The sequence below is a fragment of the Arvicanthis niloticus genome, chromosome 10 (genome assembly GCF_011762505.2).
Source record: "Arvicanthis niloticus isolate mArvNil1 chromosome 10, mArvNil1.pat.X, whole genome shotgun sequence".
Classification (NCBI taxonomy): Eukaryota; Metazoa; Chordata; class Mammalia; order Rodentia; family Muridae; genus Arvicanthis; species Arvicanthis niloticus.
The window spans coordinates 77,174,308-77,201,212 of NC_047667.1; the positions used below are offsets into that span (position 1 = coordinate 77,174,308).

Below are 26,905 nucleotides of genomic sequence, written 5' to 3' on the forward strand. Positions count from 1 at the left end.
TTAGTCTCTTGCATGGATCTTGTTTGTGATAAATGATTTGCCATATTCTTTACATTTGTAAGGTTTGCCTCTAGTATGCATGCTAAGTTTGGTTTGCAAATATGGTTTCTGAGTGTAGATTTTTCCACATTTTTTATATTGGTAATGATTTTGTTGCAATAAAATCCTGTGGTCACCATGAAGATTTAAGGACAGTGTAAAGGATTTGTAACATTCACTATATTTGATAGGTTTGTCTCCAGAATGGATTATAGTGATGAGGCTGCAGAGTTGAGAAGTTTGGAAATAAATGTCCACAACTACCACATTTTTCAGATTTGTCTCCTGTAAGGATTCTCTGGTGAGATTGAAAATTTGATGAGCAGGAATAGGATTTTCTGCATTCAATATGCTTATAAGATTGCTTTTAAGTATAGATTCTTTGATGACCTTAGAAAGATTAAAACCAGACAGAAAATTTGCCACATCTTTTACATTTGTAGGGTTGAACTCTAGAATGGATTCTATAGTAATTTGAAGATGTGTGAACCATGTAAATTATTTATCATAATTACATTTCTAAGGTCTGTTTCCTACATGAATTCTGTGTTGAACTCTGAGACTTGAGCAATGGGTAAAGGATTTTCCATATTCATTACATTTGTAAGTTTTCTCTCCAGTAGGATTCTGTACTGAATAAAAAGATGTGAGTATTGTGTAAATGATTTACTTCACTTCTTACTATTTGTAGGGTGTGTCTCTAGTATGGATTCTGTGGTGAACGCTAAGCCTTGAAGAAGTGGTGAAGAATTTACCACATTCATTACATTTGTAAGGTTTCTCACCAGTATGAATTCTGTAGTGTACATGAAGTTTTGATGAATGTAGAAATGATTTAACACATTTACTACATTTGTAAGGTTTGTCTCCTGTATGGATGCTGTGGTGAACTTTAAGATTTGAAGAACTGGTGAAGGATTTCCCACATTCAGTACATTTGTAAGGTTTCTCACCAGTATGGATTCTGTAGTGAACATGAACTTGTGAGAACTGTGTAAATGATTTGCTACACTTATTACATTTGTGAAGTTTGTCTCCTGTATGGGTGCTGTGGTGAACTTTAAGATTTGAAGAACGAGTGAAGGATTTCCCACATTCATTACATTTGTAATGTAATTCCTCTTCAGTAGGAATTCTATAGTTAATGAAAAGATGTGAGTACTGTGTAAATGATTTACCACACTTCTTACTATTTGTAGGGTGTGTCTCTATTATGGATGCTGTGGTGATCTCTAAGACTTGAAGAACAGGTGAAGGATTTCCCACATTCATTGAATTTGTAAGGTTTGTCTCCAGTATGAATTCTGTATTGAACATGAAGTTGTGAGGACTGTGTAAATGATTTACCACACTTATTACATTTTAAAGTTTTTCCCTTGTATGAATTCTGTGGTGAATTCTAAGACTTGAGGAATGGGCAAAATGTTTTCCACATTCACTACATTTGTAAGGTTTGTCTCCAGTATGGATCCTGTTGTGAACTTTAAGATTTGAATAACGGGTGAACGACTTCCCACATTCAGTACATTTGTAAGGTTTGTCTCCAGTATGAATTCTGTAGTGAGCATGAAATTGAGAGGACCATGTAAATGATTTACCACACTTATTACATTTGTAAAGTTTTTCTCCAGTATGGATTCTGTAGTGAATTTTAAGATCTGAGGACTGTATAAATGATTTACCACACTTATTACATTTGTAAGGCTTGACTCCTGTATGGATTCTGTGGTGAACACTAAGACATGATGAATGGGATAAGGAACTTCCACGTTCATTACATTTGTAAGGTTTTTCTCCAGTATGGTTTCTGTGGTGAACTTTAAGCCTTGAGAAACAAGAGAAAGATGTCCCACATTCTTTACATTTGTAAGGTTTGTCTCTTTTATGGATGCTTTGGTGAGCTTGAATATTTGGTGTCTGGGTAAATACTTTGGCTTTCTGAGTGCCTTCTCCTTTTTGACCTGAAATATGTGGAAATATACAGTAAAGAAGAAAGAGTGCATAATGTTGCCTGAGTAAAAGTTTAAAAAACATATAAAGACAATGTCATAAGAGTTACGCCTGACTTCTCAACAGATAATCTGTAAGCTGGAAGGGCCTAGACATATGATACTACAGATATCTGACAAGAACCTATATCACCCAAAACAGTAAATTACCACCAATGAAGAAAACCAAAAAATCCATAAGCAAAGCAAATACATTAAAATTTTTCCATTATTACAGCCTTATGAATAATAGTGGGAGGATAACTCAAGCACTAGAAAGGTAAATATACCCCCCAAAACAAGAAATAAATAATTCACACCAAATGTGAATGTGGAAAAGCAAAAGAAGAGAAACACACAAACATACACATGCACATGCACACACATATACCCCGCACCAATAACAAAATAACAGATATTAACAAGCATTCCTCATCTGTCAATAAAAATGATGGAATTTTCCTAATTAAAAAAACCGACTAAATGTATGGATGTGTAATCAAAATTCATCCTTTTGTTGTTTAAAACAATAAAAACCTCAGAAAAAAAGGCAAACACTACATCAGAAGAAAGTGCTTGATATAAAGTTGTTCAAATCAAATAAACACAAGAAACAAGCAAGAGTAGAGATTTCTATATCTAATTAAAAAGATATTCAACCAAAATAATCAGATCAGATGAGGAACAACATTTTATATATATAAGAGTAATATCTACCAAGTGAAGTCTCAATTCTGAACTTTAAGAGCAGAAATGAACCCACATTCATAAAAGAAACTTTATAAAAGCTCAAAACATATAAGGAACACCAAACAATAATAGTGGGAGATTTCAGCACCCCTCTCTCAGCAATAGACAAATAATCAAAACAGAAAATTAACAGATATTATGAATCACATGGACCTAACAAATATATACAGAACATTTCACCCAAACACAAAATAATATATACTCTTCTTAGGTCACAAAACCTTCCCCAAAATTGACCATATACTTTGTCATATATTAAGCCTCATTAAATAAAAGAAGACTGAAATAAGTCCTTGTATATTTTTATAGCACCATGATTTAAACCTGGATTTCAAAAATAGAAAAACAGAATGCATTCAAAATCATAGAAATTGAATAATTCTTAAATTGATGTCCATGAAGTCAAAGAAGAGATGAAGAAATTAAAGAATTTTTAAATTCACTGGAAATTAAGGCAAACTATGCTCAAATTTATGAGATACACTGAAAGCAATGCTAAGAGGAAAGAGCATAACACTGCCTTCTTAAAGAAAACAGATACAGCACATACTAGCAAATTAAAAGCACACATGAAAGCACTAGAACAAAAAAAAAACAAAGACACCAAAGACGAATAGAACCAGGAATGAAAACTCATAGCTTAAAGCAAAAGAGTAGAAACAAAGATAACAAGAAAAAGAATCAAGGAACTAAGAGCTGGTTCTATGAGAAAATCAACAAGACAGATAAAACCTTAGCTGAAATAACTAAAAATCCGAGAGAAAATATCTTGAATGGAAAAATCAGAAATGAAAACATGGATATAACAACAGACCTCAAGGAAATCCAAAGAATCAATAATTCTTATTTCAAAAGGCTCTGTGTCAAAAATTAGAAAGTATAAATGAAATGTACAATTTTCTGGATAGACTCCACATAACAAAGTTAAATCAAGATCAGGTAAACAATGTAACATAGGAAATTGAAGCAGTCATTAAAAATTTCTCAACAGAAACAACAACAGCATCAAAAAGCTCATGACTAGATGCTTTTAGCAGAGAATTCTATCATAATGTCAATGAAAAGCTAATACCCATGCTCCTCAAACTATTCCACAAAATGGAAATGGAAGAAATATGGCCAAACTCATTCTTCTAGTACACATTGACCCTGATACCTAAACCACACAAATATACAAAAGTCAAATGAAATTTAAGAACAATTTCCAGCCTAGCAGTGGTGGTGCATGCCTTTAATATCAGCACTTGGGAGGCAGAGGCAGGAGGATTTCTGAGTTCGAGGCCAGCCTGGTCTACAGAGTGAGATCCAGGACAGCCAGGGCTACACAGAGTAACCCTGTCTCAAAAAATCAAAACAAACAAACAAAAAACAAAAAGAACAATTTCCATTATGAACAATGATGCAAAATACTCAATAATATAATTACAAACTACAATCCAAGAAGACATCTAAAACATCATGCAATATAATCAAGAATGGTTCATCTCAGGTACGAAGGGGTCATTCAATACATAAAAATCTATCAATGTAATCCAATATATAAGCAAACTGAATAAATGAAAACTAAGATTATTATAATAGACAATGAAAATCCTTTAACCAATTCCAATACCTGTTCATATTAAAGTCTTCGAGAGATCACGGATACAAGACATACAGCTAAATTCAAGAAAGGCAATAAAGAAGAAGCCAATTGCCAAATTTAAATTAAATGGAGAGAAACTTTTAAAAAGTCTACTAAAGTGAAAAACAAGATAGGGCTGTCCATGCTCTCCTTGTTTCCTCAGCATACTACGTAAACTTCTAGTTCGATCAATAAGGCAATTAAGGAGATTAAGAAGGTATGAATTGTAAAAGGAGAGGAATGGTTTCACTAACCCACCTTTAAAAGTTTTGACTCAGAATTTTTTCTTACAAAAAGAAATTCTGCAACTAAAATAGAGCAGAAAGGAAAGGCAAAGATATACAGTGATCAACTTGGGATGTCGGTGGACACCAAACCCTAACACTGTTATTAATGCCATGTTGTACTTGCAGAGAGGAGTCTAGCATAGCTGGCACCTGAGAGACTCTACCACCAGCTGACTAAGATAGAAGCAGATATGTATAGCCAAGCATTGGACTGAGGTTGGGGACCCCTATGGAAGCAACAGAGGAAGGATTAAAGGAGCTGAAAGGGAAGGCAACCCCATAGGAAGATGAACAATGTCAACTACTCAGGATCTCTGTGAGCTCCCAGAGATTAAGCTGTCAGGGGCAGCTTTGCTTATTCACTGAAGGTCTAAAATCAGCCATAGGCCTAAGTCAGCCTGCTAACACAAATTCTCTGGTCTCTGTGGAAAAACACTGAAAGAGATAATTATAAGATATTGTAAACATGCAGCCTTGGTGGAAATTTATCAGCCTGGATAGGAACAAGTAGTCATTGGTCTTGTAGATAATCATAGACCTTGGCTAGCCTTGGTGGATGGTACCAACTTAGATAAGGGAAAATGAATCATAGAAGGAGTCATAGTGAACTGTCCCCTGAACCTTCACCCAGCTGACACTCTGTTCTGTTAGATATCTGTACTCCCCCTGAACACCTATGCTCCTGCATCATCCCCTTCCCCACATCCTGCCATTTTGTGTATATAACCCCTGTGTAAAAAAAGTAAAATCAGCGGTTTGATCAGCCTATAAACAAGCCGCTATTTCTTTGTGTACCCTGTCCTCCAATTCTCTCTTCCAGGTCTTCTGATCCCAATTCAGTGCCCTGTGGGACTGGGGTACTAATCTAGTAAGCAAAGAGCAGGTTCAAGGCCCCTGGCATATATGTAGCAGAGGAGTGCTTTGTTTGGTTTCAGTGAGAGTATGTACTTAATCTTATAGAGACTTGATGTTCAGGAGCACACCATGGGGGGACACCCTCTCAGAGGCAAATGTGTGTGGGTCTGGGATGGAAAAGTTTGGGAAGAGAAACCGGGTGGCAACATTTGGGAGGAAATACATAAAATGATTTTAAAAATCTTTAAAAAGTATTAAAGAGAAAATATTGCAATGCACAGATGATATAATAGTATATGTAAATGACTGAGAAACTCCATCAAATAATTCTTACAGCTAAAAATGGCTTCAGTAAAATGGACAGTTACAAAGTTAACCGAAAAACTCAGTAGCCCTCCTTCATACAATTGATAAATGGCCTGAAGAAAAAATAAGTAAAATAACTACCTTCACAATAGCCAGAAATAAAATGGCATATCTTGGTACAAACCTAATCAAACAAGAGGAATACCCATATAACAAGAAAGCTTTATGTAAAGTGATAAAAATAACTTAGTTTAATTAACCAATTAAAATATATTTTCAATTGAAGTAGGAACATCATCCTATTTACCATCCCTTCTTTCCTTCCAGCATGTCCAAGGTAAGACTCCACATTCCCCACCTTCATTCTCGTGTTAAAAGCTTTTCTCTCCTTTTTCCTTTGATTATATTTTAAGTGCCTACATTTGTGTGCCTGTGCATGTGTGTGTATATGTGTGTGTGTGTATTTTTTTGCTGTGTATTTACATTTACGTAAAATCATCTCTGTGAGTGGGTTCCTGTTGTGTGTCACAATGTATTGTTTAATTGATGAACACTCTGTATTGTAAAACCCATGATGTTGATCATATCTAGTGAGAAACTAATGCTTATTTTTATAAAACTTATTAGTGTAGTGTATACTTATATGGATAGTGATGAGTAGACATAGAGGAAATATAAAATTGGAAAAGGGAAAGAGTTTCTAAATTGGGTTCAGGGAATCAGTCCATTTCATCTTGACTTACTATTTGTAAGCTGTATAAATCTATTAGGTTTCATGAAATTTTTCATTATTTTATGTTTTAAGGAATTTTTAGGTAAATGGATAAGGAGAGAAACAATCAATATGAATGAGAAACTTTGAAAAAAATCAACCAATGAAAGCTTAATTTCATGTGACAATATACCTTTTGAGATATGGGCATATCTGTTATATATAGAATATCTATGTTGCTAGCTATGAATGTGAATATACTTGTTTGTTTTGATATAGAAGACAAAAGAAATATACTCAAGATTATATCATGAAATGGGGCATAGAATAGAGAACAAGAAACACAAGGGAGAGCACTTACATACTAGGGCCAATTTAAATATATATATATATGTTTATGTATGTATACTACATTTCAAACTACCACTATTCAAATAATATAAGGCAAAAATTAAATAACAGCCATGATTTATATTTCTTTGGTACAGTATTCTGAATTAAATGCTTAGGGATTATCTCTATGTAAGATAGATTTAATATAAAATAAAAATCACATTTAAGGACTAGATTGTTCCTTGGTTTAAAGTTATCACATCACATACTATTTCATTACAGATTACCTGGTTCTCTTCCTTCTGTTTTCTCTTGATCAAAAATGCAGGGATCTTTTTGTTGTTCAAGACAGATGATTATCCTTGGTTTTGAAAGTGCAACACCTGTATATTCAAATATACATAACAATATACCATTGAATGCACCTGGGTACTTACATAGGAATGTACCATAATGTAACATGAAGGGAAGTTTAAAAATGCATGAATGACTTTTTATAGCCATGTTTTCCCAAAATGTTTTAGAGTCTTCACAACTCAATTGTTTTTTAAACTCTGAATATCTTTTTTTAAATTATAGCATCAGATAAAGTCAACTGTGGAAGGCAAAGTGGATTCACATATAACTGGTAATGACTGCCTAAAAATAAGTAACTAATATTGAAGGATTTTTAGGTTAAATGTAAAATCAAGGTAAATGTACATAATATATTAGCTGTAAATATGTTACTAATCAATACCTATAATTAATAAAGGCCAAATTCAAATACTAAAAGAAGTTTTAGACACTCCTGAGGTGAAGTTGAAGTTATGAAATAAAAATATTCTTACCCACAGAAACCAGGTTGTTGTAATTCTCCAACATGACATCTCTGTACAAAGCCTTCTGAGCAGAATTGAGACATTCCCACTCCTCCTTAGAGAACTCTATAGCCACATCAATGAATGTCAGTAGACCCTGAAATTAAAATTAACCATTTTCCCTCATGTCTATTGGCTAAGATCTATATTTGACCCAATAAAATATTAGTTACCTATGTAAATTATATGTTATCAGTAACTAATATTGATTTTTGATGACTTATGATCTATGAAAAAGAGTATTTGACTTCTCTGCAAAGATCCAATAGTCTAGCAGTTCTCAACGTGTGGATCTTGACACTTTTCTTGGTCAAATGGCATAATCTCCTAAATGATCTAATGGTAGTTTTCTAGCCATGAGAAAGCAGAGATATTTACATATTATGTAATTTATAGCATGCTTCATAGCAGTAGCAAAAGTGCAGTTATGAACTAGCAACAAAAATAAACTCATGGTTTGGGTCAATAAAACCTAAGAATTTCATTAAAGAGTTGCAGCAGCAGGAAAGCTGAGACCTATGGCAATAGGCTCTCGGTCTTATTATATAAATTATATAGTATGTATTTATTATATAAATTAACAAGCAATATATAATTTACTTATTATACATTTATTACATAATTTAATATATGATTAAATTATTTATTAAATAATATGTTATATAACTTATTATATAAATTTAAACAAAATAATATGAAAGGTTTTTTGTAAATGTGAGTTAGCACACTGAAAGTTTGGATGTTATAATAATGAGGTTATTTCTGTAAAAACAAATAAAAAATAAAAAATATAATAAAAATGTTATTTCTGGAAAAAGCAATTTACCTGAGAATAACACATCTTTTCTTTCTTCTTTAGAATGTAATGTTTCACAAAAGTTTATATGAAAATTACACCTTCCCAATGCCACTCTTTATTGGTAGGCAACCAGTCCTCCACCCTGTCCCTGATAAAACTGAAGTGTGGAAAGCAGGAATCAGAACTTCTTGCCTTCTGCCAGAAAACTGCTCCAGAGATCATGAGCTTATATAGGCAGAAGGAAAAAAAATCCTTTCCTGCCTTCGGCTGCTCTGTTTTTCCAGAAGATGGTGTATTTCTCTATAGAGTTGGGTAGGTAGCAGTGGTGACCTCCTATGTAACTAATAGACAGATTGTAATTTTAAATGGAGGCTGAATATAGTTTAAATTGATATTCACCTTTTGTTTTCTTTACCTTTGCCTGAGGTACTTTATCAAAAACAACAACAACAATAAAACGATGCCTTTATTTGCAATAATGGTCAGTATCTGTGAGGTAATTCCAGCTGAAATTATTTCTGATAATAGGTAAACAAAACACTTGCCTGTGGCCGAGAAGAAACGAGGCAATCAATTCCTACCTCACTATTGTCTCCAACGAGATATTATTCTTAGCTTCCATTTTCCATTCTAAAATACCATGATTTTGTTGTTTTAAAGAAAGACTCATGATTATATTTTCTTACCTCTTTCCTTTTAAAGTGAGTTTGATTCTTTTGGATTAAATAGCAAAAAAAAAATTATTCACATGTAAATATGACAGCACTGCACCAATTCTAGTACCTTCACCTGTCACTGAACGCAGCTGAACTTCAGCCTCCAACAATATCATCCACATTTACAACTCTGAACTGATAAGAGCTCAAAAAGTGCTATAGTAAAAGTACCTTTTTCTACCCAATGCTTTGTCATTTACTTTCTATGAAGAATAGACTATACAACACGAAGAGAGACACTGTGCTTACCTAAAAAAAAAACTCATCCATATGATTTATTATCAGTCTACAAAAAATACTAATAAGAACTCAAATTGTGCCTCAATGATTAATTGAAATTTTACATAGGTTTCTTTTTAATTTTTTTTCTCTTTCATTCTGCTATGATTTTCACATTTTAAGGCTCTATGCCAATGAGGTGAAGGTTGAGAAATTTCAGAAATGCAAGATGAAGGTCTAGTTCACAGAGAGATTTCAAATTTTCTTTGTACTTTTCAATAAACATGGACTATAATGCAAATAATTTTGTCTTAGAAAAAATTATACTACAATTAAAATTATTTAGAATCATGGCAAAACAAAGGCAAAAACTTTGTAAAACAGGATTGCAGCTTAAGTATGACAGAATGTACTATTTCATAAACTATATGGGTTCATTAGGCAGACATGGTGAAATAGAAACACATTTTTTTAGTAATTGAATAGTACATTTATGCAATTGCCTCCAGTAATACTAATCATTGAGAATACATGTTATGGTATGTCAAAGAAAGAAAATATTATATTTATATAATCATGACATGATATATTCAGAAAATCTGGGATACCATGAAGAGTTTTAACCAAAGAATCATAGGAATAGATGAACGTGAAGAGTTCTAGCCCAAGGAACAGAAATTATTTTCAATGAAATTATAGAAGAAAACATTCCCAAACTAATGAAAGACATGTTTATAAACATGTAATAACACCAATTAAACATCATCAGAAAAGAAAATCCTCTCACTGCATAGCAAACAGAAGAGTAATTCTACAGAACATAGAAAGGTTATTAAAAGAGGAGTGTTAAAGGGGGAAGGTAATACACATAGGCAAACTTATCACAATTATACCAAATTCCAGAAATAGGCACTTAAAGCTTCATGGGTCTGAATAGATATATTGCAACGTCTACAAAACCACAGATGCCAACCTATAGTACTATACATAACAAAACTCTCAATCTCCATAGATGAAGAAAACAAAATACTTCAAGAAAAAGTCAAAATTTAAACAATATGTGTCCACAAATCAAGTTCTACAGAACATACTAGAAGCAAAACTCCAACCCCCCAAAAAGAAATTACACCTAAGGAGACAGGAGACAGGAGACAGCAGACAGGCAATAAGTAATTCTATACCATCAAAAACAAAACATTTGAAGCTAAAAAATGCACAATTACACCCACACAAACACACACATACACTCAGAGAGAGAGAGAGAGAGAGAGAGAGAGAGAGAGAGAGAGAGAGAGAGAGAGAGAGAGAGAGAGAGAGAGGGAAGAGAGAGAGAGAGAGTGAGAGAGAGAGAAAGAGAAAGAGAGAGAGAGAGAGAAGGTGGGCGAGAGAGTAAAGGGCTGGAAAATTTTTTTCCAGGCAAATATGCACTGGCTAAAATATTTTCCAAGCAATCAGACTCCAGAAACAAGCTGGATTAGCTATTCTAACATCTAGAAAAACACATTTTTAACACAAAATTAGTCTACAGATACAGAGAAGAATATTTCATTATCATCAAAGAAAACAAAATCTACCTAATTAAAAAAAAAATTGTTTGTTGTTATTTGATTCTGTTCCCTGTGAATGGGTTTCTTTAGGTAACGCTGAAAATCCTCTATCTTTCTCTGTAGACCAGGCTAGCCTAGGATGCTGGTATCCACCTATCTCTGCCTTCCATGTGCTGTGATTAAAGCATTACGCTAAAACAACTGACTCAATAAAGTGATTCAAAGTGATTGTTATAATGAATACAAAGTTCAATAAATTACTACCAGCATTCCATATGTTTTGTATTTACGTTTTCATTTAGGTGACTTTGCAAAGTTACCATGTTACAGCCAGAATGACCTTTCAACAGAATTCTCTTGTAGAGTCCCAATCCATAAGCAAAAGAATAATTTTGGACCCTTAACTCAAAGCAAATAAAAGGAACTCATTATGGTTCAAAGACTTTCTGGGAAAAACTTTGAAGGGAAGGTTCATAATAGGCAACCAGCATCCATGGAGAATTTTACAAGTTTTTTGAGGAAATCTAACCTGCCAGACTCTGAAAACTGTAACCTAAGACTGCAGAGTTATGACAAGGTGCCATCTGACCCATCATTGACCAGGACTGACACAATAAACATGAACTGCTCTGATTCACATCGCCTTGATGTTCATTGCAACAACCGAGTAATTGGGAAATACCTGCATAATAGTGCATGTTAACCTCTCAGAGGCCTGTCTGCTCCTTCAGATTATGATTTTACATTGTTGGTACTTAAGATGTCTTGTGTGAGGGGTATTCTTGGTTGTCAATTTGATGGTATAAAAAAAAAAAAAAAAAAAAAAAAGCTATAACCAAGAGTTGGACTGCATACCTGGGTGATATTTTGCTTGGTGGGTATAGTTGAATCTACTTCTAGTCTGGAACATTGAGCTAGAAAAACAAATACCTTTATTCAGATTCTGTGTGAAGACACAACTTTAATCTGGGCCACACCTTCTGCTGGAAACATCTATAAGGATGGGAAAGAAGACATGCTTTTTGTCTCTGTGTCCTCAACTTGATAGCATGTTTATTCTTGAACTTTCATTAAAAATTAACTCTTCAGTATTCCAGTGTATACATTCATCTTTTTGGATTCACCAATTGCTCTGATTTTTTAGTTTCTGTTTACAACCATTAATTGTTATATTACCTGGACAGCAGTCAGTATATAATGTCAATAACACCCCTTTATATATAAGCAGATTATTTCATAAGTATTATTACTCTAGAGAATCCTGAAGAATATAGATTTTGGTCAGGCATCATTACATTGCTCTGAGAGACCTAGCCATATTGTTTTGGACAGGATTGGTGGAAGAGATTTGGAACTTTGGGCTAGAAAAGCTGCTTAACTTTTGAGATCTCAATGAGATATTGTGTAGGAGCTTGGACTCTAAGAATGTTGAGAACAGTATAGACAATGGAAGTCTAGATTGTTAAGTTTCAGAGGGAAATACATACTGTAACAGGCCCTTTGAGTGACAAAATTGTGGTGTCTGGTTGGTATGCTTGAAGAATCAAGTATGACTAAAAAGGATCTAGCATCTTTGAGAGGAAATGTTCTGGGAAGAATTACTTCAAATTCAAAACACAAAATTTCTCTTCCAGATGGTGGTAAGAGGATAGCTCATGTTGGGCACTGAACTTGGTAGTGTTTGATTTAGCTAAACAGTACTCATTTTGAAGACATTTAAGGATTATGTAGGGCATCTGAGGCTTGGCAACTTGTGGCAGTGTTGGAATCTCTGAAGGAAGCCCAGGTGAGACTGCTGTTGAAGGTACAGCACAGCTGTAGCAAGGGATGTCAGAATTTGTATAAAGCCAGTAACATGGAATGAACACCAAGAACCCAAGCATCAGTGGAGTAGAATAAGCTTCTGTATAGCAGATATAGTTTGATATGTATGCTGCAGAGGAAAAAGCCAGAGAAACGACACAAGCACTTTAGAAGGATCCAGAAGATATTGAGTGATTCCCAGATAACTGTGCATAATGTTATTTACACATGTTGAAGGCTGATGTTGCTTTGTTTATATGGTGACTCACTAAGTAAGAAAATTTGTAGCTTAATTTTTATTTTTAAAGGAGCACAACATGGAAAGACTTTGATCATTTAAGGGACTTTAGATATGTAAAGACACTAAACTTTTAATATATTTAAACTTGTAAAGACTGTGGAACATTAAATGTTTCATTTTTATAGTGTGATATAAATATTAACATGACTTGTTAGGGGTAAATAAATGAGAACACCATTTTTAATTGGAGAGGGATGCTTTTGTGTATCAAGGTGTGTCAGTTATCTTAGCTAGACTTGTGTCAACACAAGCTAAGTTAAACTGAAAGGAAGGAACCTACATGGAGAAAATGCTTCCAAAATATTAGGCTATCCTCCAGCCTGTAAGGCATTTTTAAAATTCTTCATGTATGTGGGGTAGTCATGTCCATTAGTGGTCATACAATCCCTGGGCTTGTGGTCCTGCCTTATACAGGAAAGGAGTCTGAACAAGCCAGTAAGCAGGTTTGCTCCACATCCTATGTATTAGCTCTTTATGTTCCTTGCTGCCCTGAGTTATAGCCCTCATTGCTATTGAAGATGAATGGTTATGTGGAACTGTGAGTGAAATACACCCTTTTCTCCTCATGTTCCTTTTGGACAAATTATTTCATCAAAGCAATAGCAAACTTAACTAACAGGACTTGGTTTTCAACCTGACACACCTAAGAAAAATCACTTAGATTGAGACATTACCTCTGTTAATTGGCCCATGGGTACGTTAGTATGACATTTTTGTGGCTGATAAAGAAAAGACAAAAACACTGGATCCAGGCAATATAACATGTTCAAGGATAACCAGCTTTACACTCTGAGATACTGTCAAGAAAGAGTTTAACCACGAATATATTTGATTTTATTTGATTTTTATTTTTACCTTTGTTTCTTGTAAATGATGATACACATTTGGCACAGTACTTTGGGCTATAAAGAAATAATGGATGGAATATTAAGGTACTGGGCAAGATGGTGGATATAAGAGAGACGTCATAGATTTTTATATCCAGAGGATATTTACAAACCTGCAGGTACATAGAATGTGGTCGGAGGTTTCTCCCCACCACTCATTATAGAAAACCAACTGAATGTTTTCAAGTTGCTGACCCCAAGACAGAGATAGTACTCAGGAAAGAGATAGTAATAAGTACTAACAATATAGTAATTGAAAACACAGAGGATTAGAAAAAGTACAAAATATGGTAGCTGTTTAGAAATACTGTTTAGATACTTGCTAAGTGTTTAATACCATTAAACACATGACAAATTACTCTTAGGTATACATTTTTGGTAACAGGTAACATAATACATACAAACATATGCATAGAGATTTCTGTGTGCTACTATGATTAGTATCAAAAACTCAGAGTCAGCCTAGCCACTGTATTTTCTGGCTTCCTTCATGGCTACCAAACAAGGAACATCCAAGCGTGCTGAAGAAGAAACAATGAAGTCATATCACTTATTCCCTATACTTCTGCCTATCCTCTGGGCCATGCCTAATATCCCTGAGATAGATTCAGGCACTCTCTGGCACTCCATTTTCTGTCCACTGCTCTGCTGGTTTCTGTCACTCCAGACTAACAATTATCATCCAGGCCGTACTACCAAGGAAAGACAAGGCCCACCAAACATTCCAGACCTGCTATACCAAAAACAACTTGTACATGGCTGCTCATAGGAGGCCTACTGCACAGTCAACATCTAGACTTAGGTCTGTCTTCCCTATAACTGATATATAAGGAACATTCAGGGAAACTTAGATGGGTAAAGGCCCAATAAGAACCTAAACAAGAACTACAAGAATCAAGACTTCATGGCACCCTCAGAGCAAAAGTATCTCAACACAGCAAGACCTGGATATTCTAATACAACAAAAGACAAAGAAAATGCCCTTAAATCAAGTCCTGTAATGATGATAGATGTGTTTATATTAGAAGAGGATAAGAAGAAGGAAAGGAGAAGCTAGGTGATGAAAGAGAGGGGAGACAGGGAGGCAGATATTCATGTATCTCCACTAGTCAAAGATAGTTGTTATATCTAGGTTGGTCAGTGGGTTACACCTCTGATTGAACAATTCCAAACTTATAAAGCCTATGATTAACATTATTTTAAAAAATGTATAAATGCAAAAAGGAAAAGGGGGCATGGGATAGGGGTTTCCTAAGGGGGGTGGGGGGGAATGGGGATAGGGGATGCCATCTGAAGTGTAAATAAAATATCTAATAAAAAATAAAAATAAATTAAAAAAAGAAATTAATAAATTTCTCAAAGCAATACAGAAACTATAATCAACGAAGTAGAGGCCTTTAAAGAGGAAACTAATAAACTTCTTCAAAAAACCCAGGAAAATAAAATTACATAGGAGAATGAAATGAATAAAACTGTTCAAGAAATGAGAATAGAAATGGACTCAATAAAGAAAACACAATTTGAGTGAATCCTGGAATTGGAAAACTTAGGAAAAAGAACAGAAACATCATATATAAACATCCCCAATAGAATACAAGAGTTTGTAGGGAGAATCTGAAGTGTTAGGATACAGTAGAAGAAACTGTTACATTAAAAAAATTTAATCTAATGAAGGCCTGACACAAAATTTTCCAGGAAATCTGGCATAGTATGAAAAGTCCTAACTTAAGAATAAGAGGTTACAAAGCAGGTGAAGAGTCCCAGCTCCAAGGACAAGAAAATATTTTCAATGAAGTCATAGTCAAAAATTTCTCCAACTTATAGAAAGACATGCATATAACCACATAAGAAGCTTATAAAACTAAATTGGACCAGGAAAGAAAATGCAAATGTAAAATGCAAATAGCGCCTAACCCAAAACATCCAAGAAATCCAGGACAAAATAAGAAAACCTAACCTAAGGATAATAGGTATAGATGAGGGTGAAGATTCCCAACTTAAAGAGCCAGTATATGTTCAACAAAATTGTAGAGAGAAACTTCCCTAACCTAAAGAAAGAGATGGCCATGAATAAACAAGAAGCCTACAGAACTCCAAATAGACTAGACCAGAAACGAAATACCTCCCGTCACATATTAATCAAGACAACAAATGTACAAAACAAAAAAAAAATTACTAAAAACAATAAGGGAAAACAGTAAAGTTACATAAAAGGGCAGACCTATAAGAATTACACCAGACTTCTCACCAGAGTCTATAAAAGCCAGAAGATCCTGAACTGATATCATATAGACCCTAAGAGAACACAAATGCCAGCCCAGACTACTATACCCAGCAAAACTCTCAATCACTAAGAAACTAAGATATTTCATAACAAATCATGGGATTGGGGGGGGGGTAAGTGGTGGCACATCCTCATAGAAGCAGGAGGAGGTGGGATGGGATAGGAGGTTCATGGGAGGGGTAGTGAGTAAGGGGATAAATCTGAAATATAAATGAAATATCCAGTAAAAAAGTTAAGAAATAAAAGTCATTTGTCATTAATATCTCAAAATATTAATGATATATATTCACCAATAAAAAGGTAAACAGAATTAATTTGAAAATAGGACCCATTATTCTGCGTGCAGACAAGAAACATATATTCACAAAATATATGTTATCGCAGAATGAAAGACTGACAAATATTTCCAAGCAAACATAACCAAGAAGCAACTCAAGCAGGCATTATAATATATAATAAAATAGACTTTCAACAAAAACTAATCAATGGAAAAATCAAGCAATATGACATCTGAAAATAATGCCCTTTACTCAATGCACCCACAGTCATTAAATTCTCTCAACAAAAAATACCAAGGAATATTTGGTTTTTATGCCCATTGTTACTACACTTTCAAAGAAGAACTAATACCAATTTTCCACAAACTATTGCACAAAGTAGAAACAGAAGGAACATTAGAATCTCATACTATGAGACCAGAGACAACCTGATATCTAATCCACACTGAGCTTCAATTAAGAATATTTCAGACCAATCTTTCTTATGAACATTGATGACAATTTATTAAATAATATAACTCCAAAACAAATCCAATAAACATTAAAACATCATGCACATTGAACAAGTGGGAGAGATATTTTTATATAATCTGTGTCTATTTTTGGGTGTGTTTTCTTTAATTTCTTTACCAGACCATTGATTGCTTGCATCATGGAGTAGTACTGATATGTATAGTATTTGTATTGAAAAGCCTTCTTTACTGAAGGTGTTTATCAGCTGTAAGAATTCTCTGGTAAAAGTTTGTGATCCCTTAAATATACTATCATATCATCTGCAGATACCGGTACTTTTACTTTTTCCTTTTAAATTTGTATCCCTTTGATCTCTTTTACTTTTCTTATTGCTCTAGCTAAAACATCAAGTACTATATTGAAATGATAGGGGGAGAGTGAAAGCTTTGTCTTGACCCTGATTTTAGTTTAATTGTTTAAGGGTCATTCTTTTTAACATGATGTTGGCTATTGGCTTGCAACATATAGATTTTTTATTGGATATTTTATCTATCTACATTTCAAATGTGTTCCCCTTTCTCAATATTCCTTCTGGAAACCCTCTATGTCATCTTCCATTCCCCACTTCTATGATGTTGCTTTCCACCCTCCAACCCACCTACTCCTTCCTCCCTGCTCTGGCATTTCCCTAAACTGGGGCATGTTTATGTATACACTCTGTATCCTGCCTGCTATGGGTATAGAAACAGAGTGGATAATCAATGTAAAAAAATCAAAGAACCTGAAATAAGCCTGCACAGTGGTGGACAATTGATTTTTAAAAAGAAATAAGCCAATTACATACAGTGGAAAAAAAGAGAGCATCTTCTCTTAATTGGGATGATCTACCAGAATATTTGAATGTGATGAAATAAATAGATTGATATTTATTAAAACTTTATTCTATGTGGATCAAAGATCTCAATATAAAATTAAATATACTAAATTTAATAGAAGAAAAATTATGGGATTGCCTTTAATGCAGTCATACAATATACAACTTTTTAATATATCAACAATTACTGAGTAGCAAAAATTTACCAATCACAAAGAGACCTCATGAAACTGAAATGAATCCTTCTGTAAGGTAAAGAACACTGGCAATAGGACAAAACAACAGCCAACAGATTTGGAAAAGATCTTCCCTAAATGTACATCCAATAGAGGCTAATATTCAACTTACATAGAAAACTAAAGAAATTTACTCCACCAAAACTAATAACCCAATCTAAAAACAGAACTAAATAAATTCTCAACAAAGGAATCTCAAATAGATGAAAAGCACATAAAGAAATGTCCAGCAACATTAGTCATTAGGGAAATGCAATTCAGTGACTTTGATATTCTATTTTGCACCAATCAGAATAGCTAAGATAAAACACTCAAGAGATATCACATACTGCCACAGATATGGATCAAGGGGAACACTCCTTCATTAATGGTGGGGTTGCAAACTTGTACAAACACTTTGGAATCAGTCCAGTGGTTTATTAGAAAATTAGAAATAGTTTTACTTGAAAACCCAGTAATACTGCAGGTCATATAAATAAATGATGCTCCACCATACCACAGGGACACTTATTCATAGCAGGACATGTGTTCATAGCAGTATTATTCACAATAGTCAGAAACTGGGAACAACTCTGAAGTAACTCAACTAAAGAATGGATACAGAACATGTGATTAATTTCTGCAATGGAATACTCTTTTGCTATTTTATTTTTAAAAGAAGGGCATCATTAAATTTTCAGCCATGTGAATGGAACTAAAACATATTATTCTAGAAGATCTAGCCTAGACTGAAAAGGGCATGTACAGTTTGATACTGTACTCACTAAGTGGATATTAGCCATAAAGTTTCAACAAACATGATCTACCCCACAGCACAAAAATTAAACAAAAGGAAAAATTCAAGTGCAGATGCTTGAATCTTACATAGAGGAAGAAATAGATACTCATAGAAGCCAGAGGGAGCAAGAAAACTTGGTGAAAGAGGGCATGGGGAGAGAAATTGGTGGGGCAGAATCAGTTGTGCAGAGAGACAGGTGAGAAGTCTAGCTGTACATGATAATGGAAAGAACTCTGCACCAGCTGAGGGAGGGAGTGGGGGTAATCTCTATTAAGCACCAGATATCTGCAGGGATTTAGGATGTCCCCCCAAGTCAATGGTTGTGAATGTAGACATGATGCCTAACAATGCATACATGAAAGCAGAAGAGGTCACCTCCACTAGACAGGGAGTTCTCCTAGTAGAGGGATAAGGTCACCAACCCATCAGCAAAATATTTAAACTAAAGTTTGTCCTGTCTAAAATCTGTGTAGAAACAAAAATGAAGTAGAGAATGATGTAATGGACAACCAGTAAGTGGCCCAAATTGAGACTCATCCCATGACCAAGAACCAATTCCCAACAGTGGCATTCATACTTTGTTATTCTTACAGACAGAAGACTAGAAGTGTCCTCTGAGAGGCTATTTGCATCAGCTGCCTAAAACAGATGTAGATTTGAACAACCAAACATTGGATAGAGGTCAGCAACTTTACAGAAAAGTTAGGAGAAAGATTAAAGGCTATGAGGGATATACAAACTCCATAGCAATACCAAACAAGTTGACTAACCTTCATAATTCTTGGTCCTCAGAAACTGAGCAACTACAGACAGCAGACATGGGCTAGAATGAGGCCTCCATCACGTAGGGTTGCCTTTATGACTTCTATGACAAAGGAAGTTCTTAACCCCACAGAGACTTGATGTGCAGCATCGCAGATATGGGGGGGACATCTTTTCTGAAAAGAAGGGAAGCAGGTATGGGAGGAGGGACACTATGAAGGGGGACTGGAAAGGACACAGAATTTGGGATGAACATAAATTACTGAAGTAATTTTTAAAACTACAGATATAAATCATACTGCCAACATCAAGGCAATTGAAGGCAACTTACAGCAATTGCACTCATTATAAAAAATTGGATACTGATGTCCATTTTACCACTACCTATTAAATATTGTATTCTACATTCTACCTGGTGCAAGAAGCAAAAGAAGAAATGAAAATGAAATAATATAAAATATCTTGGAGTGAATCTAAGTAAAGAAGTGAAAGATCTGTATGACAAGAACTTCAAGTCTCTGAAGAAAGAAATTGAAGAAGATCTCAGAAGATGGAAAAATCTCCCATGCTCCTTGATTGGCAGGATTAATATAGTAAAAATGGCCATCTTGCCAAAAGCAATCTATAGATTCAATGCAATCCCCATCAAAATTTCAAATCTATTCTTCATAGAGATAGAGAGAGCAATTTGCAAATTTATTTGGAACAAAAAACCCAGGATAGCAAGAACTATTCTCAACAACAAAAGAACTTCTGGGGCAATCACCATCCCTGACCTCAAAGTATAATACAGGGCAGTAGTAATAAAAAGTGCATGGTATTGGTACAGAGACAGGCATGAAGATCAATGGAATAGAACTGAAGATCCAGAAATGAACCCACATACCCATGGTCACTTGATCTTTGACAAAGGAGCTAAAATCATCCAGTGGAAAATGGACAGCATTTTCAGCAAATGGTGTTGGTTCAACTGGAGGTCAACATGTAAAAGGATGCAAATCGATCCATTCATATCTTCTTGTACAAAGCTTAAATCCAAGTGGATAAAAGACCTTCACTTAAAACCAGATACATGGAAACTAATAGAAGAGAAGGTGGGAAAGACCCTTGAATACCTAGGCACAGGGGAAAAGTTCCTGAACAGAACACCAATGGCTTATGGTCTAAGATCAAGAATTGACAAATGGGACCTCATCAAATTGCAAAGCTTCTGTAAGGTAAAGGACATTGTCAATAAGACAAATCTGCAACCAACAGATTGGGAAAAGATCCTAGCCAATCCTACATCCGATAGAGGGCTAATATCCAAGATATACAAAGAACTCAAGAAATTATACTCCAGACAACTATATAATTCTATTAAAAATGGGGGTACAGAGCTAAACAAAGAATTGTCAACAGAGGAAACTCGAATGGCTGAGAAACACTTTAAGAAATGCTCCACATCCTTAGTCATCAGGGAAATGCAAATCAAAACAACCCTGAGATAACACCTCACACCAATCAGAATGGATAAGATCAAAAACTCAGGTGATAGTAGATGCTGGTGAGGATGTGGAGAAAGAGGAACACTCGTTCATTGTTGGTGGGATTGCAAGCTGGTTCAACCACTCTGGAAATCAGTCTGGCGGTTCCTCAGAAAGCTGGACATAGCATTACCTGAGGATCCAGCTATAGCACTCCTGGGCATATACCCAGAAGATGCTCCAACATATAATAAAGTTACATGCTCCACTATGTTCATAGCAGCCTTATTTATAATAGCCAGAAGCTGGAAAGAACCAAGATGTCCGTCAACAGAGGAATGGATACAAAAAATGTGGTACATCTACACAATGGAGTATTACTCAGCTATTAAAAATAATGAATTTGAGAAATTTTTAGGTAAATGGATGGATCTAGAAATTATCATCTTGAGTGAGTTAAACCAATCCCAAAAGAACACACAGGGTATTTACTCACTGTTAAGCGGATGTTAGTCCCAAAGCTAGGATTAGCGAAGACTCAACCAGCAGACCACATGAGTCTCATGAAGAAGGAAGACCAAGAGGGGATGCCTCAGTTCTACTTAGAACAAGTAACAAAAATGCTCAAAGGAGCAAATATGGAAACAAAACATGGGACAGAAACTGAAGGAGGGGCCATCAGGAGACCACTCCACCTCGGTATTCATCCCATGTACAGCCACCTAAGCTAAACACTGTTGTGGATGGCTGGAAGTGCATAATCTGAGGAACATGATATAGCTGTCTCCTTAGAGGTATGCCAAAGACTAACACACTCAGAGGACAATGTTCACAATTAACCACTGATATGATCAGGGGTTTCCCAATAGAGAACTTAGAGAGAGGACTGAAGGAGCAGAAAGTGTTTGCGACCCCAGGAGGAAAGCAACAATACCAAACAACCAGAGCCCCCCAGGGTCTAAACCACCAGCCAGGGAACACATAGGGAGGGACCCAAGACTCCAGAGGTCCATGTAGGGGAGGATGGCCTTGTCGGGCATAGGTTGAAGAGGAGTTTCTTGGTCCCATAAAAAAATAAACACAGAGTGGGGGGGAATGTGAGGGTGGGGAGGGGATAGTGGGGGTTTGGTGTGGTCACTGCCTCATAGAACCATGAGGAGAGGGATGGGATGGGAGGTTTCTGGGTGGTGGGAGGAAGTGGAGTTAGGGGATAAAATCTGAAATGTAAATATTACAACCAATTTTAAAAAGGGGGAAAAAGAAAAGTTGTTAGAACCAACATCTTTAAAAAAAATGTCAGCCCTCTGGAGGGGGGGAATTTTTTTTTCTTGATACTAAAACTTGTTCTAAGAATTGTATATTGCAGAATACACAGCCTTGGTGTATCTACTCATCAACCATACTGAGCAGACCTGCCCAAACCTCTGATGTCCTGGAATTCCATCTGGATTCAGTGAAGACACAGCATTAGAGGCTTATCAACTTACTCTCCCCCCCATCCCTCTTCTAATATCTCAATGCCCGTAATCAGCTTGAAGAAGTTAAAGAAGAGTCAGCGCCCCTATTGCCTGGGCTTGGGGACTAATGTGGTTAATAATGGTCTGTCTTTCTAGAGAAAAGTAGTGGTTTTGTTGGAACAGGGAGGATTGGCTTGGACTTATTGTATAGCCATAACCTATTGGTAGAAATCTGTATAATTATTATCAAGATGAAATTATAATTTCTTAAATGGTACAAAATTTACTTTGATTTCAAATGTAAGGTTTTCATTCTTACGAGCTTCTTATTAATATAAAAGTGAGATGAATATTGATACTCTCATAAGCAATGTGCCTGTATAACACATTTAGGAATACAAGGCCTAGACCCAGTCCTTCTTTAACTTTTTTAACTGATTTGGGATGGTTAACCTATGAGTTAAGGGACTATAGCAAATTTATGGCTTTGAGTTTATTGTTAGGAGGTTTCCCATATTTTATTTAGAAATAGCTGAGAGGAGTGAACAGACAACAGTCCAGGTGACCTTACATAGATAGTTGGTTTTCAAAACATCAGAAGTCCAAAGAATTGATGCTACAAATATTTATATATTAATGTCCATTCTGATTAGAGACCTGTCTTCTCCTGACAGCTTCCTGTTGTGGATTCTAAGAAGAAATTGAGCATCCTTTGTGTTATGCCAGTTTTGTGGTGACAGCCACTAGGCAAGAATTGCCTCTTTCCATCTACAGACACATTACTGTTCAGAAGAGGACGCACATGCAGAATAGTCGACTGATTATATCTGCCTAGACAGAGTAATCAACCCTTAATAATCCTGCATCACTAATGTCTGTCAGATGACTCTGGGCCAGAAGGCTGAAGATTTGATGCTCCAACGTTCGATAATATAGGGGCTTTTCAGGTGTTCAGTGGTCTCTATAAATTAGCTAAGTTTTAGAAGCTATGCTTAGTGCTTCCCATAACTTCAGTTAACTCAGTCATTCTGGATTTCTGACGGGGTTGAAGACCCATAGTCTCATAGCCAATCCTGGCTATTTACTTTGAGAGAAAAGATCAGAGTAGATAGTTTTCAGCTGACATTCATTCTAAAGCAAAAAAAAAAAAAAAGCCAGGATCAAAAGTAAGTGTTTTAGTTAGAAGAGATGACAGAGGTTCTGGTTAGTCAACAAAATGATGGACTGGGTATTAGGACTATCTTGTACCTCACTGGTACAATTAGGAATAAGTATGCTCTAACTGTATTTTGAGAGAAAAATTTTACTTTAACAGGAAGAGTGATATGTAGGAGAAGCTAAGTGGGAAGGCATATTGAGAGGAAGACATGGAGTAAGGAGAGAAGATGAAGGAGAGGAGAAGCTAGGTAGTGAGAGAGAGAAAGAGAGAGGGGGCATGGAGGCAGATGTTCACAGGTCTCCACCAGTCAAAGATAGTTTTTATATCTAGGTTGGGTATTGGGTTACGCTTCTGATTGAGCATTACCAAACTTATAAATCCTTTGATTAACATTTTAAAAAATTGTATAAAAGCAAAAAGGAAAGGGGGGCATGGGACAGGGGTTTTATAGGGAGGGAAAATGGGCAAAGTGGATGGCATCTTAAATGTAAATAAAATATTAAAAAAAGAAGAAATGAAAGTGATAGTTATAATAAAAATATAAGTCAAGGTATTCTCACTTCAGAAGAATATATATATATATATATATATATATATATCCTCAAAACTCCACTAAAAACCTTACAGAAATGGTAGTTAAATTCACAACTGTGGTTTTAACATTTTACAAAATCTATCTAAAGGGATTAAAAAGCATAAACATTAAAACCAAAATACTGAAACTACTAGAATAGGCTATATCCAATCATAGACTCTACCCATTACTATATTTATACCTAAACCTAAAATTATATCTATATCCTATACATATATATAGAAAACTTATACATTTATATTATATCTATATTAATATAATTATTGATGGAGGATAGATAAAGTACATAGAAATAAACCTAGATTATATGTATATATATGTATATATATACATATATATATATACATATATATTTCAGAAAATACATTCATAGATTACATATGTATATATGTAAATATTTATTTTGGTAAGTGTATTTAGTACATATTATATGTCCACTACATATCTATGTATATTCTAACTTTTTATCATCTATCTATCTATTTGAAAGTATTTTCTGAATAGAGATCCCATTTCCTCAGAATTAAGGCCAACAATTTACAACTTGGATTTTATAGAACTAAAATTCTTCAGCACAGATCAAGAAACCAAAACTGAGTGAAGTGCCAAGGACTAGCCTCGGCTTTCAGAGGCAATCTCAGTAAAGGATAACTGGCAGTAATGAATGAATAACTCAAAGCCAAATCATGCATTACAAGCTGATTGCCTGTGTTCTGCTGGAGACAGATTTCAGACAGCTATCTTTCAATACAGTTCTCTCTTGGAGTTCCAAAATCTCTCTAGATAGAATTGTGAAAGGCACAATTCTAAGTATAGTTTTCATTTTTGATAAACTTCTTTCTGTCTACAATCATAAAATATTATTTATGAAGTCTTACTGACTTAATGCACTGGAAATTTTCATCCTTAATAAAATTAGTAATACTATTCATTTAAAAGACTCAAGGTACTTCATTCATGTTTTTAAAAATATTGTCTTAAAATTGTCACTTTCAGCATGTTTCCATTAATAGATCTGACTGTTGTCTCAAGGCAATATTCAAAAGACAGAGAGCAAAAAGTGAAGGGTTCTGTTGAAAAGCTATATTCAGATGTGATCCCAGTGATATGATATGCAATGTTGAGCCACTGTGTCTAGAAAGCTCAGCAGATTCATTGCATAGAATTAAACACTGTACACAGGTTAAGAGCCATAAAGAAGAAGAGAGACAGGTTTATTATGTATATATGTACGCAGGAGGCAGCTTTGGGTCATTTAGGATAACCAGTTTCTCTAGGGGACAAATATTTTGGATAAAACTTCTATGCAGGAGAATTCTATAGTAGACTATATTCAGCACACACAATGAATATCAAAATATGTGCACAGGAGTATTTATCATTTTAAATCCTCAATCCCATCACCCAACAATGGGTCGACATTGTACTTTTCCATATACATGAAGTTATGTTCCTTGAAATGACAGTGACTTTATCCATAAAACACACACCCACACCCACACCCACACACACAGAAAGAGAGAGACAGAGAGAGAGACAGAGAGACAGAGAGACAGAGAGACAGAGAGACAGAGAGACAGAAAGAGAGAGAGAAAACCTCAGGGATTCTCTTCTCGGGATATATACATGTTATAATTGCTGTCTTGGCATTTGTCTAAAGCAATCAAGTTAATTTTTGAGACATGATTTTGTTGGTATTATTAATGAGTAAAGGTAGGATGAGAATGATATCATCCTAGAATAAAATGAATACTAATCACACCAAGGTAGGATTAATAGAAGACAGTTGTAATGTATTTATTGAAAACATTGACAAAGAAGGGATTAGTTTGAGTTTTAAAATTACCTGTAATATAAACTCTATAAAAAGTTCAAAGACTAACAAAACAATAATCTTCACATAACATTTATTTCACAAAAGTCAATATTCTACCCTAATAAAACATACATAACACTATGCAACTGGTTTTTATTAAGATAGTTATTAATATTATCTTGGCTTAAATCCTTACATTTTAAAATACTATTTCTTTAGTCTGTTAGAACATAAACTCCATACCATAACTAATTAATGATGTCAGAATAGTACTGGGTAAACTTTTTTTTTCATTTTTTTCCAAATAAATACTTAATAGGAATATAAGCTGTTTTGGGTAAAATGTTTCCAATTCCTAATGAAATATAGAGCTTTCCTGCGGTAGTTCTCTGATAATGAGTAAGGTTTCAACATTATTTAAATTCTTATGAATACATTTCTCATTGTAAATGACAGATTTCTGCATGAATACTAGAAGAGTAATTACCTATCATGTTAGTCTCTTGCATGGATCTTGTTTGTGGTCTAAGGATTGAACTTGTGATAAATGATTTGCCATATTCTTTACATTTGTAAGGTTTGCCTCTAGCATGCATGCTAAATTTGGTTTGCAAATATGGTTTCTAAGTGTAGGATTTTCCACATTCTTTACATTGGTAATGTGTTTTTTTTTTTTTTTCAACACAGAATCTATGGTCACCATGAAGATGTGAGGACAGGG

At 34.8% G+C, this 26,905-nt stretch overlaps 1 pseudogene; it reads right to left on the bottom strand.

The window, feature by feature from the left end:
- Positions 1-26,780, bottom strand: LOC117716057 (uncharacterized; annotated as a pseudogene).
- Between the last annotated feature and the right edge of the window lie 125 nt (positions 26,781-26,905).